Source organism: Ranitomeya variabilis, chromosome 6 (assembly GCF_051348905.1).
Source record: "Ranitomeya variabilis isolate aRanVar5 chromosome 6, aRanVar5.hap1, whole genome shotgun sequence".
NCBI classification, from domain to species: Eukaryota; Metazoa; Chordata; class Amphibia; order Anura; family Dendrobatidae; genus Ranitomeya; species Ranitomeya variabilis.
Window position 1 is genome coordinate 244,824,213 of NC_135237.1, and position 13,523 is coordinate 244,837,735.

At 43.6% G+C, this 13,523-nt stretch overlaps 1 protein-coding gene across 6 annotated transcripts in view; it reads right to left on the minus strand.

The window, feature by feature from the left end:
- Positions 1-13,523, minus strand: part of LOC143782270 (poly(rC)-binding protein 3-like) — a 2,306,623-nt gene that overhangs the window by 1,039,965 nt on the left and 1,253,135 nt on the right. For 2 of the 6 annotated variants that reach the window (XM_077269555.1, XM_077269548.1), the window contains one exon: positions 4,748-4,848. The exons of the other annotated variants lie outside the window; for them this stretch is intronic. The gene's annotated coding sequence lies outside the window, so the exon portion shown is untranslated. The remainder of the gene's footprint in view (positions 1-4,747; positions 4,849-13,523) is intronic. 6 annotated transcript variants of the gene reach the window in all.

Below are 13,523 nucleotides of genomic sequence, written 5' to 3' on the forward strand. Positions count from 1 at the left end.
TTAATAATCGGGCTAGTTCCGCTACTTTGGTTTCGCCATTCTTCTGCAACTCTGGTTTTCATCCTCGTTTCTCCTCGGGTTATGTTGAGTCTTCTGACTGTCCTGGGGTGGATTCCGTGGTGGATAGGTTGCAGCGGATTTGGAATCATGTGGTGGACAACTTGAAGTTGTCACAGGAGAAGGCTCAGCGTTTTGCCAACCGCCGCCGCGGTGTGGGCCCCCGACTTCGTGTTGGGGATTTGGTTTGGTTGTCTTCTCGGTATGTCCCGCTGAAGGTTTCCTCTCCTAAGTTTAAGCCTCGCTTTATTGGTCCTTATAAAATTTTGGAAGTTCTTAACCCGGTTTCTTTTCGTTTGGATCTTCCGGTGTCATTTGCCATTCACAACGTGTTCCATAGGTCTTTGTTGTGGCGGTATGTTGTGCCTGTGGTTCCTGCTGTTGAGCCTCCTGCTCCGGTGTTGGTTGAGGGCGAGTTGGAGTACATGGTAGAGAAGATCTTGGATTCTCGTCTCTCTAGACGGAGGCTTCAGTATTTGGTCAAATGGAAGGGCTATGGTCAGGAGGATAATTCCTGGGTGGCCGCCTCTGATGTTCATGCGGCCGATTTGGTTCGTGCCTTCCACGCTGCTCATCCTGGTCGCCCTGGTGGTCTTGGTGAGGGTTCGGTGACCCCTCCTTAAAGGGGGGGTACTGTTGTGAACTATACTTCTTGGCTCCCTCGTGTGGTCACTAGTGATTTGGCACTTGGATTGTCTTTTACCAGGTTGGTACTCACCTGCTTCGTTAGGCCTGGGGTGTTGCTATTTAAACTTCCTGGATTCTCAGTCCAGTGCCTGGCATCGTTGTAATCAGTTCATTTCTGTTTGCTCCTGTCTTCAGGTCCTGGTTCTTTGCAAGATAAGCTAAGTCCTGCTTTCTTATTTTTTTGTTATTTTGCTTGTTCATATTTTTGTCCAGCTTGTACAAAATGTGATTCCTGATATTGCTGGAAGCTCTAGGGGGCTGATATTCTCCCCCCTCACCGTTAGTCGGTTTGGGGGTTCTTGGATATTCAGCGTGGATATTTTGCAGGGTTTTTTGCTGACCATATAAGTCATCTTACTATTTTCTGCTATTAGTTAGTGGGCCTCTCTTTGCTAAATCTAGTTCATTCTTACGTTTGTCTTTTCTTCTTACCTCACCGTTATTATTTGTTGGGGGCTTGTATTACTTTGGGGTCTTTTCTCTGGAGGCAAGAGAGGTCTTATTTTCCCTGATAGGGTTAGTTAGTTCTCCGGCTGGCGCGAGACGTCTAGGATCAACGTAGGCACGTTCCCCGGCTACTGTTAGTGTTTGTGCTAGGATCAGGTATATGGTCCGCCTAGTTACCACGTCCCTATGAGCTGGTATTTAGGTTTGCAGACTTTGCTGTAATCTCTGAGATCCTTGCCATTGGGATCATAACAGTACTCCCAGAGACTTTTTGGTTACAGTACAAACAGAGGCTTTTTTGTAAAGTAGAAACAGGCTTTTTGTTACAGTTCAAACAGAGAATTTTGCACAAAAACCCTGAAGGCTTTTTGGTATAGTAGAAACAAAGGCTTTTTGTTACAGTACAAACAGATATTTTTTGGCAGAGACAGAGGCTTTTTGTAGTACAAATAGAGGCTTTTTGACACAGAACTCACAGGCTTTTTGTTACAGTACAAACAGAGACTTTTGATAAAGTAGAAACAGAGGCGTTTTACTACAGTGCAAACAAAGGCTTTTTGGCACAGTACTCCCAGAGACTTTTTGTTACAGTACAAACAGAGACCTTACGGCACAGTACTCCCAGGGGCTTTTTGGTACAGTAAAAACAGAGGCGCTTTGGCCCACAAATGGGAAAAAGACTGCTGCACACTAGAATTTGTTTTTAGACACCCTACTCACAAAAAGACAGCTGCATAGTAGAATTTTTTTTAGACACGCTAATTGTATAGACATAGAGGAAGAATTAAATAATTTTCTCAGCTCACAAATGGGAAGGAGACAGCTGCATAGTAGAAATATTTTTTAGAAACACTACTTACAAAAAGACGGCTGCGGAGTAGAAACTTTTTTTGGCAGACTCATACAGACAGAGCTGCAGAGTACACAAAGGCTTTTTGAAACAGGACTCCAACAGGAGGGTTAGCAGAGTACAGACAGAGGCTTAAAGGCCCAGTATTCCCACAGCTAGGGTTGCAGAATGCAAACTGACTTAAAGGCACAATACTCCCACAGACAGGGTAGCAAGGTGCACACAGAGGCCTAAAGGTGCAGAATTCCAACAGGCGGAGGTGCAGAGAACACATATAGGCTTTTTTGGCACATTTCTCCCAACAGGCGAGGCTGCAGAGTACACATGCAGGCTTTTTGGCACAGTACTAGCACAGACGGGGTTGCACAGTACACATATAGGCTTAAAGGTACAGTACTCCCAGAGACAGGGTTCCAGAGTACACACAGCAGCTTTTTGGCACAGTTCTCCCACTGAGACATGTGCAGAGTACAAACAGTGGCATTTCTGCTGTGTGCAACCTAACACTGTCCCTCATTCCAGCAACGTCCTATCCATACACTTATTAGAGCAGAATGGTGGTGGCACTTGAGATCACGCAATTATACAGGCTGGATCAAGTACTGGCCAGCAAATCACAGCCATGGCAATACTTGGCATTACTATGATGGCCCCAGAAGTGCCAACAGACTAAGAGCTTGTTGATTTGCAGTGCTGCAGACGTTCATGGAACTTTTATTAGGCATTTGAACCCAAACAGAAAAACGGATATCCTGTTAAAAGTCCATATTTGGGATTCAGTACTGGACACTATGTGTCCAGTATGCATCAAAAACTTTACAGTTTGGGTTCATTCCTCCCTTTTGGAAGAAAATAGTGCATGCATATAGAAGGCAGCTGCTGTACTAATCAGCTATGTGGATGAGCATGCCAGTGGTGGACAAAAAATTCAAGAGGGCCCGTGTGCAAGAACAGTATATGGACCCATGTATATATTTGTGACAGAAGCTGCTTGCTGCTTTGGAAGTGAAAGTGGGACCTGTCATGACACCTAAGGTGTCACTGGTGCTGTCTAGGGGGCGCTATCAGGGTGGCACAAATAAACATAGTGAGTGCAGAAACAAGTCATACCGAACTCAAGGACCTTACTCTAATGCAGTGAGTATAGAACCTGGCACAGAGCAGTCATGTGACCAGGGGCGGAGCCACATCTCGTGAGTGTAGGTGTAGGGAATGACACTGAACACACAGTGTGCAGGGCACAGACAGAAAACGTAGTCAAATAGAGCCGAGGGTCAAAGCCAGGAGGGAATGAAGTACCTTAGGGATAAGACTAAGAGTAAACAGGGACAAGCCTTGGGGTCTGATAACCAGGAGAAAGAGAGCACTACAAAGCAGAATGCAAAGACTGAAGTCACAGAACAAAACCGAGTCATACACAGCAAGGCACACTAGCACAGAGGCACAACATTTACAGACGTGAACCTGGGTCAGCAACCACAAGCTGAGTATATGTAAGTATCACCGACACACAATCCAGGAACTGCCAACATTAAATAGCCGCACCAGAACCAAAGAGAGGCGGACTAAAATTAACCCTGACCTGACCAGGATGGAGGCAGCACCATCCTGTTCAGAGGCATGACAGGTCCCTTGTGCGATTGCTAGTGTTGAGCGATACCTTCCGATATTCAAAAGTATCGGTATCGGATTGGATCAGCCGATATCCAAAAAATATCGGATATCGCTGATAGTGTGCAAAGCAGTCATCAAAGCAAAAGGTGGCTACTTTGAAGAACTTAGAATATAAGACATATTTTCAGTTGTTTCACACTTTTTCGTTAAGTATATAATTCCACATGTGTTAATTCATAGTTTTGATGCCTTCAGTGTGAATTTACAATTTTCATAGTCATGAAAATACAGAAAAATCTTTAAATGAAGGTGTGTCCAAAGTTTTGGTCTGTACTGTTTGTAGAATGTATGTATGTATGTAGCATGTATGTATGTATGTAGTATGTAGCATGTATGTAGAATTTATGTATGTAGCATGTATGTAGCATGTATGTAGCATGTTCATGCATTCAACACATTAGCCGGATGATGGGACTACTACTGTCCCATCATTGGCTAATGTGTCAATCACTGTCATTGTAGCAGGTATAGCCCGATGGGACTTGTAGTCCCATCGGACAATGCCTGCACAGACACAAAGACCCCCGGCAGGCCGTACAGACCCCCCGGCAAGCTGCACGGACCCCGGAGAGGCCGCACAGACCCCCCGGCAGGCCGTACAGACCCTTGAGAGGCCGCTCAGACCCCCCGGCAAGCCATACAGACCCCCTGGCAGGCCGTACAGACCCCCCCGGCAGGCACGCACAGACCACCCATGGTCCCGCACAGACCCCGTCCACACAGACACACGCAGTCTCCGCCCACGCACCACCCACACTCAATTATACTGCATTTTTGCACTGTGGGAACTTCCGATTCCGGTATCCGATATCGCAAAAATATCGGAACTCGGTATCGGAATTCCGATACAGCGAATATCGGCCGATACCCGAATGGAATGCTCAACACTAGCGGTTGCACAAATTGCACCAATGATATATCTGCCTCTGGAGCACATAGGCTTGATCCTTTTTTTCTGCTGCTAAAATGCTCACAAAAATGTAGCGAATTCCCATTCTAGCAGAGTTGATGAGATTTATGTAAATTTCATACCTACGGTACTGCTTTTTAAGGCCACATGCCAATTTCTGTTCCTCTAAGTATGTATTTTATTAATGGATTTTCTCCAAAGACTTGAAGGAGCTGTTGAAAATCTGCAGTAAAAACGCAAGTAATCAGCACATGACTTTATCCACAAAGTTATATCAAAGCTAGGTAACTTAGCAAATAGCAAGCTTCCAAAACAAAGTAGTTTTATTTAAACAGGATTTCAAAGAATATTGCATTTTTTACTATAGGCCTAAGAACTAACAGGTAGGTAGTTGCTTGATACCTGCCTGTTCTACCCGCCGTTGGCACATAGTGGTCACTGATCACTCCTGATGGTGATTCTGCTGCTTCGCATAAACAGAGCAGATATCCTCTTCCGAGCTGTTCTGATGATGGTGCGTAACTGCCAGCACAGTTCTGATTGATAGCTGGCTTCCCAGAGTTAGGGAGAGGGGAGTCAGCTGTCAATCAGCATGATGCCGGCAGTCTAGCCCCATTTTCAAAGTAGAGTGGAGGAGAAACAGCTGCTTTGTCAAAGTGACATCAGCGGAATCTGCAGTATGGACACCAGGAGTGGTCTGTGACCGCTCTGAGCTGACACAGATGATGGCAGGTAGAACAGGCAGGTAAACACCAGAGTGTTGGCTGGGAAAGCGCTGAATAAAAAACATATTTTTGCCGCATTTTTGCATGCATTTTTATTTGCTGTTTTCCCCATTCTTTAGAAAGGGTGAAAAACGCTGCAGAAACACTGAAAGAATTGACATGTTGCAGATTTGCGTATTAAAGGTTCAAATCTGCAAGAAAAAAAAATAAGCAACATGCTCATGAAATTTCAGAAATCTCACTCACTTTGCTAGTACTGTAAAACACTGTGTTTTTCTTGTGGCAAAAGTGCAATATGTGAACAAGCTCTTACTCTGTTGCAGCAGTAGCTTTATAGGATAATGGTGAAACTTAATAATAAGCATTATGTTGATGAAGGTAAGAAGATACATGTTCAGGGTAATTAGGATTCATGCAGAGCAATGTAATGATGGAAATCTGGTCCAGTAATAAATGATATTATTTTTACGGTACTGACAGTGTAGATGTCTCACAGTCATTGTTCATCAAGAGCATAGTGACAAATGGGTGCTCATTGCTTGTATTTGTCCTAGTGATCCTTAGCAGCTGGGGGATGCTGCTGTGAAAGTGGACCTTTTAAGTGGAGTCTCCAGGAAGCATTTAATTAATAGCTTACTTCAATGTAGCCTTTAACAAGAGGATGTGTGACAGACAGCATCTGTCCAGAAGGTCACAAGGGCTTTCATTGCTAATATTGGACATGTGCCCAGTGTCTGCAGTGAATACAGCTGGCTTTTGAGGATTAGTTGAGCTCATGTGTCATTGCTACAGAATTCTATCACAATTCTATTCATTTAATACCAGAACTCCAGCTGTATCAGGAGATCAATCAAAAACGTGTATGGTGCAAAAAAAACCTATTGATGGCTCCCCTTCATCCACATACATATAGCATGTGGCAGAAATGATACAATATATAGACAGCTTACTGCATAAGAGTTTTACTAAATGTCAAAGCGGCTTCCCAAGCAACAACAGAGCCAAATGCTATCCATATTCAAAGCACATGGTCCATTCCTGGCGTGGTCGGAAGCATGCTGTTGTCATCCCTGTACTATGCCTGAGGGCCTGCATACCATTTTTGTGTCCACTGTCCAGTAATTATGATTAGTCATAATGGAGAAGTATCAAAACTGGTGTAAAGAAAAGGTGTAGCAGCAGCCCATAGCAATCTGATTCCTCTTCTCATTTGTCTTAGGCTAAGTTCACATTTGCGTTGTTGGGCGCAGAGTCGGCGACGCAACGCAAAACGCATGCACAACGCAGCGTTTTGTGATGCATGCGTCCGACGTTTACGTGAAATTTGACGCTCAAAAAACTGCATCATGTAGCATCGGCTGCAGCCTGACTGTTGCGCCCAAATGACGCATACGTCACAAAACGCTTGACAACGCATACCGGCGCATGTCCATGTGCCCCCCCATGTTAAAGATAGGGGCGCATGACGCATGCGTCGGTATCCGTCGACGACGCTGCGCCCAACAACGCAAATGTGAACGTTACCATAGATAGACATGTTGGGAATAAAAACAACAGTTCCAATGGCTGCCGTGAGCAACAATCACCTTTCCTCACACTACATTTCCTTTGTGACATTTGACAATTGTCATGCCCATTAATGGCATTCTCCAAGAATTTAATAAAATAGCACCCATCACGAAATTCAAATGACAGCCTGTAAAAGTCAAGTGTTAGGACAGGCAGCATTCTGAAGAAATAATGCCTCCGAGACCTGTGTCTCAACTGATAGGAGCGGTATCATAAGCAGAATATATATTTCTTCTCCTGTCAAACACTTCTACAGCAGCTTTGGTATGTGTGCTTACAATGACACTTCTTCTTCTGACACTTGAGAAACATGTCTCGTAAGCTGTTTCTTCAGACTGCAGCCCATCCTGACACGTGACTAGGATGAGCTATCATTTCAGTTATGGAACAGGGTTCATTTTATTACATTCTTGGAGAACCCCATTAAGTTGTTTACAAAATTTTTGAATATTTTGTATCACACTCAGTTTGCATTGTGTGTGTACTTTTCATATAGTTTCTTCCTCAACGTTTGTTTTTCAATATGTGTCTCAAATCCTAACAGAAAATGTGTTGACTCAAAAAAGGCACCTAATTATAATACAAATATACATTTTATTACCAAATAACTATTTTAAATAAATAATAAGGAAGTCTTCAATTAAAATCTCATGGTAAGGGCTTGTACACATATGTTATGCTATGGAACCCTACACGTGTCCTATTTTTTTTAACTGCATGCCCACGTTTGCTCGGATATTGTAATGCAAGTCAATGAATCCTTGGAAACCATCGAGCTGCGCTGAGTGCAGTCTATTCATGGACTGACAGAATGGAGAAGATGGAGACATTTTTTTCTCTATCTGCTCATCTAAGAGAATCGGCTCACACTATGATCACATGCTGTTCAAACTTTGATTACAATTTGATCAGAGTGCAATTTGCATAATTAACCCAATTCTCTTGGATGAGAGAATACACAGATGTTTGCACTTGGCGTAAGGCTAATATAATGAGGCCTGATATAAAAAAAGGATGTCAGTGTCCATGTGTGTAATACTTGTGGCACACGAGTGGCAACTGTGTGCCGCCCATGTGCTGCATCAGTACCCTATGGACAGGCGCCAGGGAAGAAGCGCTACAGTAAGCGCTGTTCTCAGGTACCGGGTGCTGAACACGAACACGGCTCTCATCATTCTCCCCTGCGATTGGCGTGAGCAGGGGAGAATGATGAGAGTTGTATTTAAGTGAGAACAATGACAGCAGGCAGCGTCTGCCACCACAGCCTAACAATAGCAGCCCACAGCTGCCCAGGAAAGATGCATCTATTAGATGTGCCAATCCTGGCACTTTGCCCAGCTCTTCCCACTTGCCCTGTAGTGGTGGCAAGTAAGGTAATATTTGTGGGGTTGATGTCACCTTTGTATTGTCAGGTGACATCAAGCCCACAGCTTAGTAATGGAGAGGTGTCTGTAAGACACCTATCCATTACTAATCCTATAGTTATATGGTAAATAAAGACACAGCCAGAATAAAGTATTTTATTAGAAATAAAACAAAACACAGATTTCCATTTTTATTTAAAAATAGCAAACACAGTTATACTCAACTAACGACTAATTCCACCGAAGCCCTCCTCTTCTGTAATAAACCAAAAATAAAAAAAAACAATATCTCTCACCTGTCTGTCATTCTTTCCAACATCGTAATCCATGTCTGGGGGATAAACAGCTTTCAACCTGGACGGTGCAAAAGATGTGACCGTCCAGGCTGAGAACCACTGGTGAATGAACTACTGTGAGTGCAGCCTAGTGACTAGCGGTGACGTCATTAAGGTTACCGCTGATCAGTGAGGCTGTGTCAGCAGCAGGGCTGAACTGCGGTGACCTTAGCACCGAGGGAAAAACCAGTGATGAGATCATCGCAGTTCAAGCTCAGTGTCTTCACAGCAGATCACCGTGAGAATTTTTCACCCGGCACCGAGGAACAGCGCTTAATGTACTGCTGCTTCTCAGGCACTGGGACATGTCACACAGATGACATCCTAGTGTGTAGGAGAGTGGGATGTTTTGTGGCCCATGCTGATGGTAAAAAATGGACATGTCTAAGTGTGGGACACACGGTCCACGGAAACACACTGACATGTGCACAAACCCATTCACTTGAATGGGTCTAAATGTGTAAGTGTCTATGATATGTGTGAAAACTGTCACCACATGTACCAGTTTGAAAGCCCTGAAAACACATCTCTTTAGGTTTGCCTATCACATCATCTTATCAATCTAACTGTTCTCAGTTCTCCCTTTCGACACTTTTCCTCAGAATCTGCTCTTTTCTATAATATGTCCCCATACACTATGCACTTAGTAGCACTTTGTATCTGGACACAGACAGATACTAACTGCTTACTGATTCATGAAGCCTTAAAGGTAACCTGTCAAATTGTACATGTCATCTGATCTGTAGACAGCATGGCATAGAGAAAAAACAAGCTAAAAGTGGTATCCAGGTTTATTGGAAAAGCTTCCATAGACTTTGTACTTTGAAATCCCTGGTGTTATATGCCTATGAGTGGGTGGACTTATTAGTGATTGTCAGCTATGCTTCATGCTCAGTCATATAGGGAACTCTGTCCCACATAAATGACTTTCAATGTGATCAGCTCCTCCTGATCTATAGCATCCAGCCTGTAGATTAGATATCATTTAAACATGACAGGTTCCCTTTAAATGATTACCATTATTTAGTACTAGATGGAGGCCCGATGCTATCACATTGGGAGGGCGGTAATGTCACGATGGGGGCAGGCTTTGCATTGTTGTGAATCTCTCCCTTCTTTTGCTCACCCATACCTATCCACTCTCTCTATCCCCATGTGCTGAAGTTTGCGCATGCGCTCCTCCTGTACAAAGATGGCAGTGGTCAGTGAATCATTCGGCTGATACAGCTGGCGGTGCGTTCATGACAGTGTTCCACTGGTGGTATGACACAAGAGGCTGCGTACAGCGTATACAGTGTGTGTGTGTGGTGCGATGGTGTTTCGCTGGTGGTGTACCGCGCAAGAGGCTGGTACCACCAGCAGTTTTCATACTGAGACACCCATCACTTGGGTATCCCAATATGGCGGTTGGTGAACTTCCGACGCTTGGAGTTCTGGGATCCAGACACATCTGGATGGAACAGGATGTGAAGACATTACAAGTAAGTATATATTAAGATAAGCATGATTATACAGTACAAGCACGTTTTATGTCCTTTCTCATTATGTAGAATGCAAGCTCACAAGGGCAGGGTCCTCTTCCCTCTGTATCAGTTTGTCATTGTTAGTTTTGTTTACTGTAAATGATATTTGTAGTTTGATGTAACCCCGTCTAATGTACGGGGTTAATGCAAATCCCTCCACTCGCTCCCAATTCCCCAACGAATCCAGTTCAAACTACTAACACTGATCTACAAAGCCATCCACAACCTGTCCCCTCCCTATATCTCTGAACTAATCTCCCACTATCTACCCTCACGTAATCTTCGATCCTCCCAAGACCTTCTACACTCCTCCACACTTATTCGTTCCTCACACAACTGCCTCCAAGATTTCTCCCGGATATCCCCCATCCTCTGGAATTCCACGCCTCAACACTTCCGATTAGGAAGGAGAGTAAAACTAATCCCAAACTGTTCTTCAACTATATCAATAGTAAAAGAATAAAAACTGAAAATGTAGGCCCCTTAAAAAATAGTGAGGAAAGAATGGTTGTAGATGATGAGGAAAAGGCTAACATATTAAACACCTTCTTCTCCACGGTATTCACGGTGGAAAATGAAATGCTAGGTGAAATCCCAAGAAACAATGAAAACTCTATATTAAGGGTCACCAATCTAACCCAAGAAGAGGTGCGAAACCGGCTAAATAAGATTAAAATAGATAAATCTCCGGGTCCGGATGGCATACACCCACGAGTACTAAGAGAACTAAGTAATGTAATAGATAAACCATTATTTCTTATTTTTAGGGACTCTATAGCGACGGGGTCTGTTCCGCAGGACTGGCGCATAGCAAATGTGGTGCCAATATTCAAAAAGGGCTCTAAAAGTGAACCTGGAAATTATAAGCCAGTAAGGCCGGCCTCACACTAGCGAGTTTTACGGACGTAAGAGCGCAGAAATTACGTCCGTAAAACTCGCAAAATAAACGGCACAATTATTCTCAATGGGGCTGCTCCTATTAGCCGTATATTACGGTTCAGTACTATACGGCTTTCTACGGCCGTACAAAATCGCAGCATGCTGTGTTTGTCAGCGTATTGCGCAAAAAAATCGCTAATGAAAGTCTATGGGGGCGAGAAAAATACGGATTCCACACGGACCAGCAGTGTGACTTGCGAGAAATACACAGCGCTGTTAGTGAAAAGTCGGTAATTCAATTGCCGGCTTTTCATTTCTCCTGCACAAACCCGACAGGATATGAGACATGGTTTACATACAGTAAACCATCTCATATCCCCTTTTTTTTTGCATATTCCACACTACTAATGTTAGTAGTGTGTATGTGCAAAATTGTAGCGCTGAAATAAAGGGTTAAATGGCGGAAAAAATTGGCGTGGGCTCCCGCGCAATTTTCTCCGCCAGAATGGTAAAGCCAGTGACTGAGGGCAGATATTAATAGCCAGGAGAGGGTCCATGGTTATTGGCCCCCCGTGGCTACAAACATCTGCCCCCAGCCACCCCAGAAAAGGCACATCTGGAAGATGCGCCTATTCTGGCACTTGGCCACTCTCTTCCCACTCCCTGTAGCGGTGGGATATGGGGTAATGAAAGGTTAATGCCACCTTGCTATTGTAAGGTGACATTAAGCCAGATTAATAATGGAGAGGCGTCAATTATGTCACCTATCCATTATTAATCCAATTGTTGGAAAGGGTTAAAAAACACACACACACATGATTTAAAAGTAGTTTAATGAAATAAACACAGCGGTTGTTGTAATAATTTATTGTTCTCTCAATCCATCAGGAACACCCTCGCTTGGAAAAATAATAAACGCACAAGATACATACCTTCTGGTGAACCGTCTCGTCCCATGAAGTAATCCATCTGAAGGGGTCTCATATCCTGTCGGGTTTGTGCAGGAGAAATGAAAAGCCGGCAATTGAATTACCGGCTGTTCACAGATATCGCGCTGAATGAAATCTAAATACAGAATATATATATATATGTGTCTCAATGACATATATATATATATACTGTATATATGTTTTCCCGAACATTTGAGCACATAAATCCATTAGATGTCGGTTTTGCAAGCCTGCGCGAAAATCTCGCAGTACGGATGCCATACGGATTACATACGGAGGATACCATGCGCAAAATACGCTGACACACCCTGCCTACGGATCAATATTTTGGGAACATTTCTCCGTATTACGACCGTAGTACGGACGTATAATACGTGGCGTATTGTCTTACACCAAGTGTGAGGCCGGCCTAAGTCTAACCTCTACTGTTGGTAAAATATTTGAAGGGTTTCTGAAGGATGTTATTCTGGATTATCTCAATGAGAATAACTGTTTAACTCCATATCAGCATGGGTTTATGAGAAATCGCTCATGTCAAACCAATCTAATCAGTTTTTATGAAGAGGTAAGCTATAGGCTAGACCACGGTGAGTCATTGGACGTGGTATATCTCGATTTTTCCAAAGCGTTTGATACCGTGCCGCACAAGAGGTTGGTACACAAAACGAGAATGCTTGGTCTAGGGGAAAATGTGTGTAAATGGGTTAGTAACTGGCTTAGTGATAGAAAGCAGAGGGTGGTTATAAATGGTATAGTCTCTAACTGGGTCGCTGTGACCAGTGGGGTACCGCAGGGGTCGGTATTGGGACCTGTTCTCTTCAACATATTCATTAATGATCTGGTAGAAGGTTTACACAGTAAAATATTGATATTTGCAGATGATACAAAACTATGTAAAGCAGTTAATACAAGAGAAGATAGTATTCTGCTACAGATGGATCTGGATAAGTTGGAAACTTGGGCTGAAAGGTGGCAGATGAGGTTTAACAATGATAAATGTAAGGTTATACACATGGGAAGAAGGAATCAATATCACCATTACACACTGAACGGGAAACCACTGGGTAAATCTGACAGGGAGAAGGACTTGGGGATCCTAGTTAATGATAAACTTACCTGGAGCAGCCAGTGCCAGGCAGCAGCTGCCAAGGCAAACAGGATCATGGGGTGCATTAAAAGAGGTCTGGATACACATGATGAGAGCATTATACTGCCTCTGTACAAATCCCTAGTTAGACCGCACATGGAGTACTGTGTCCAGTTTTGGGCACCGGTGCTCAGGAAGGATATAATGGAACTAGAGAGAGTACAAAGGAGGGCAACAAAGTTAATAAAGGGGATGGGAGAACTATAATACCCAGATAGATTAGCAAAATTAGGATTATTTAGTCTAGAAAAAAGACGACTGAGGGGCGATCTAATAACCATGTATAAGTATATAAGGGGACAATACAAATATCTCGCTGAGGATCTGTTTATACCAAGGAAGGTGACGGGCACAAGGGGGCATTCTTTGCGTCTGGAGGAGAGAAGGTTTTTCCACCAACATAGAA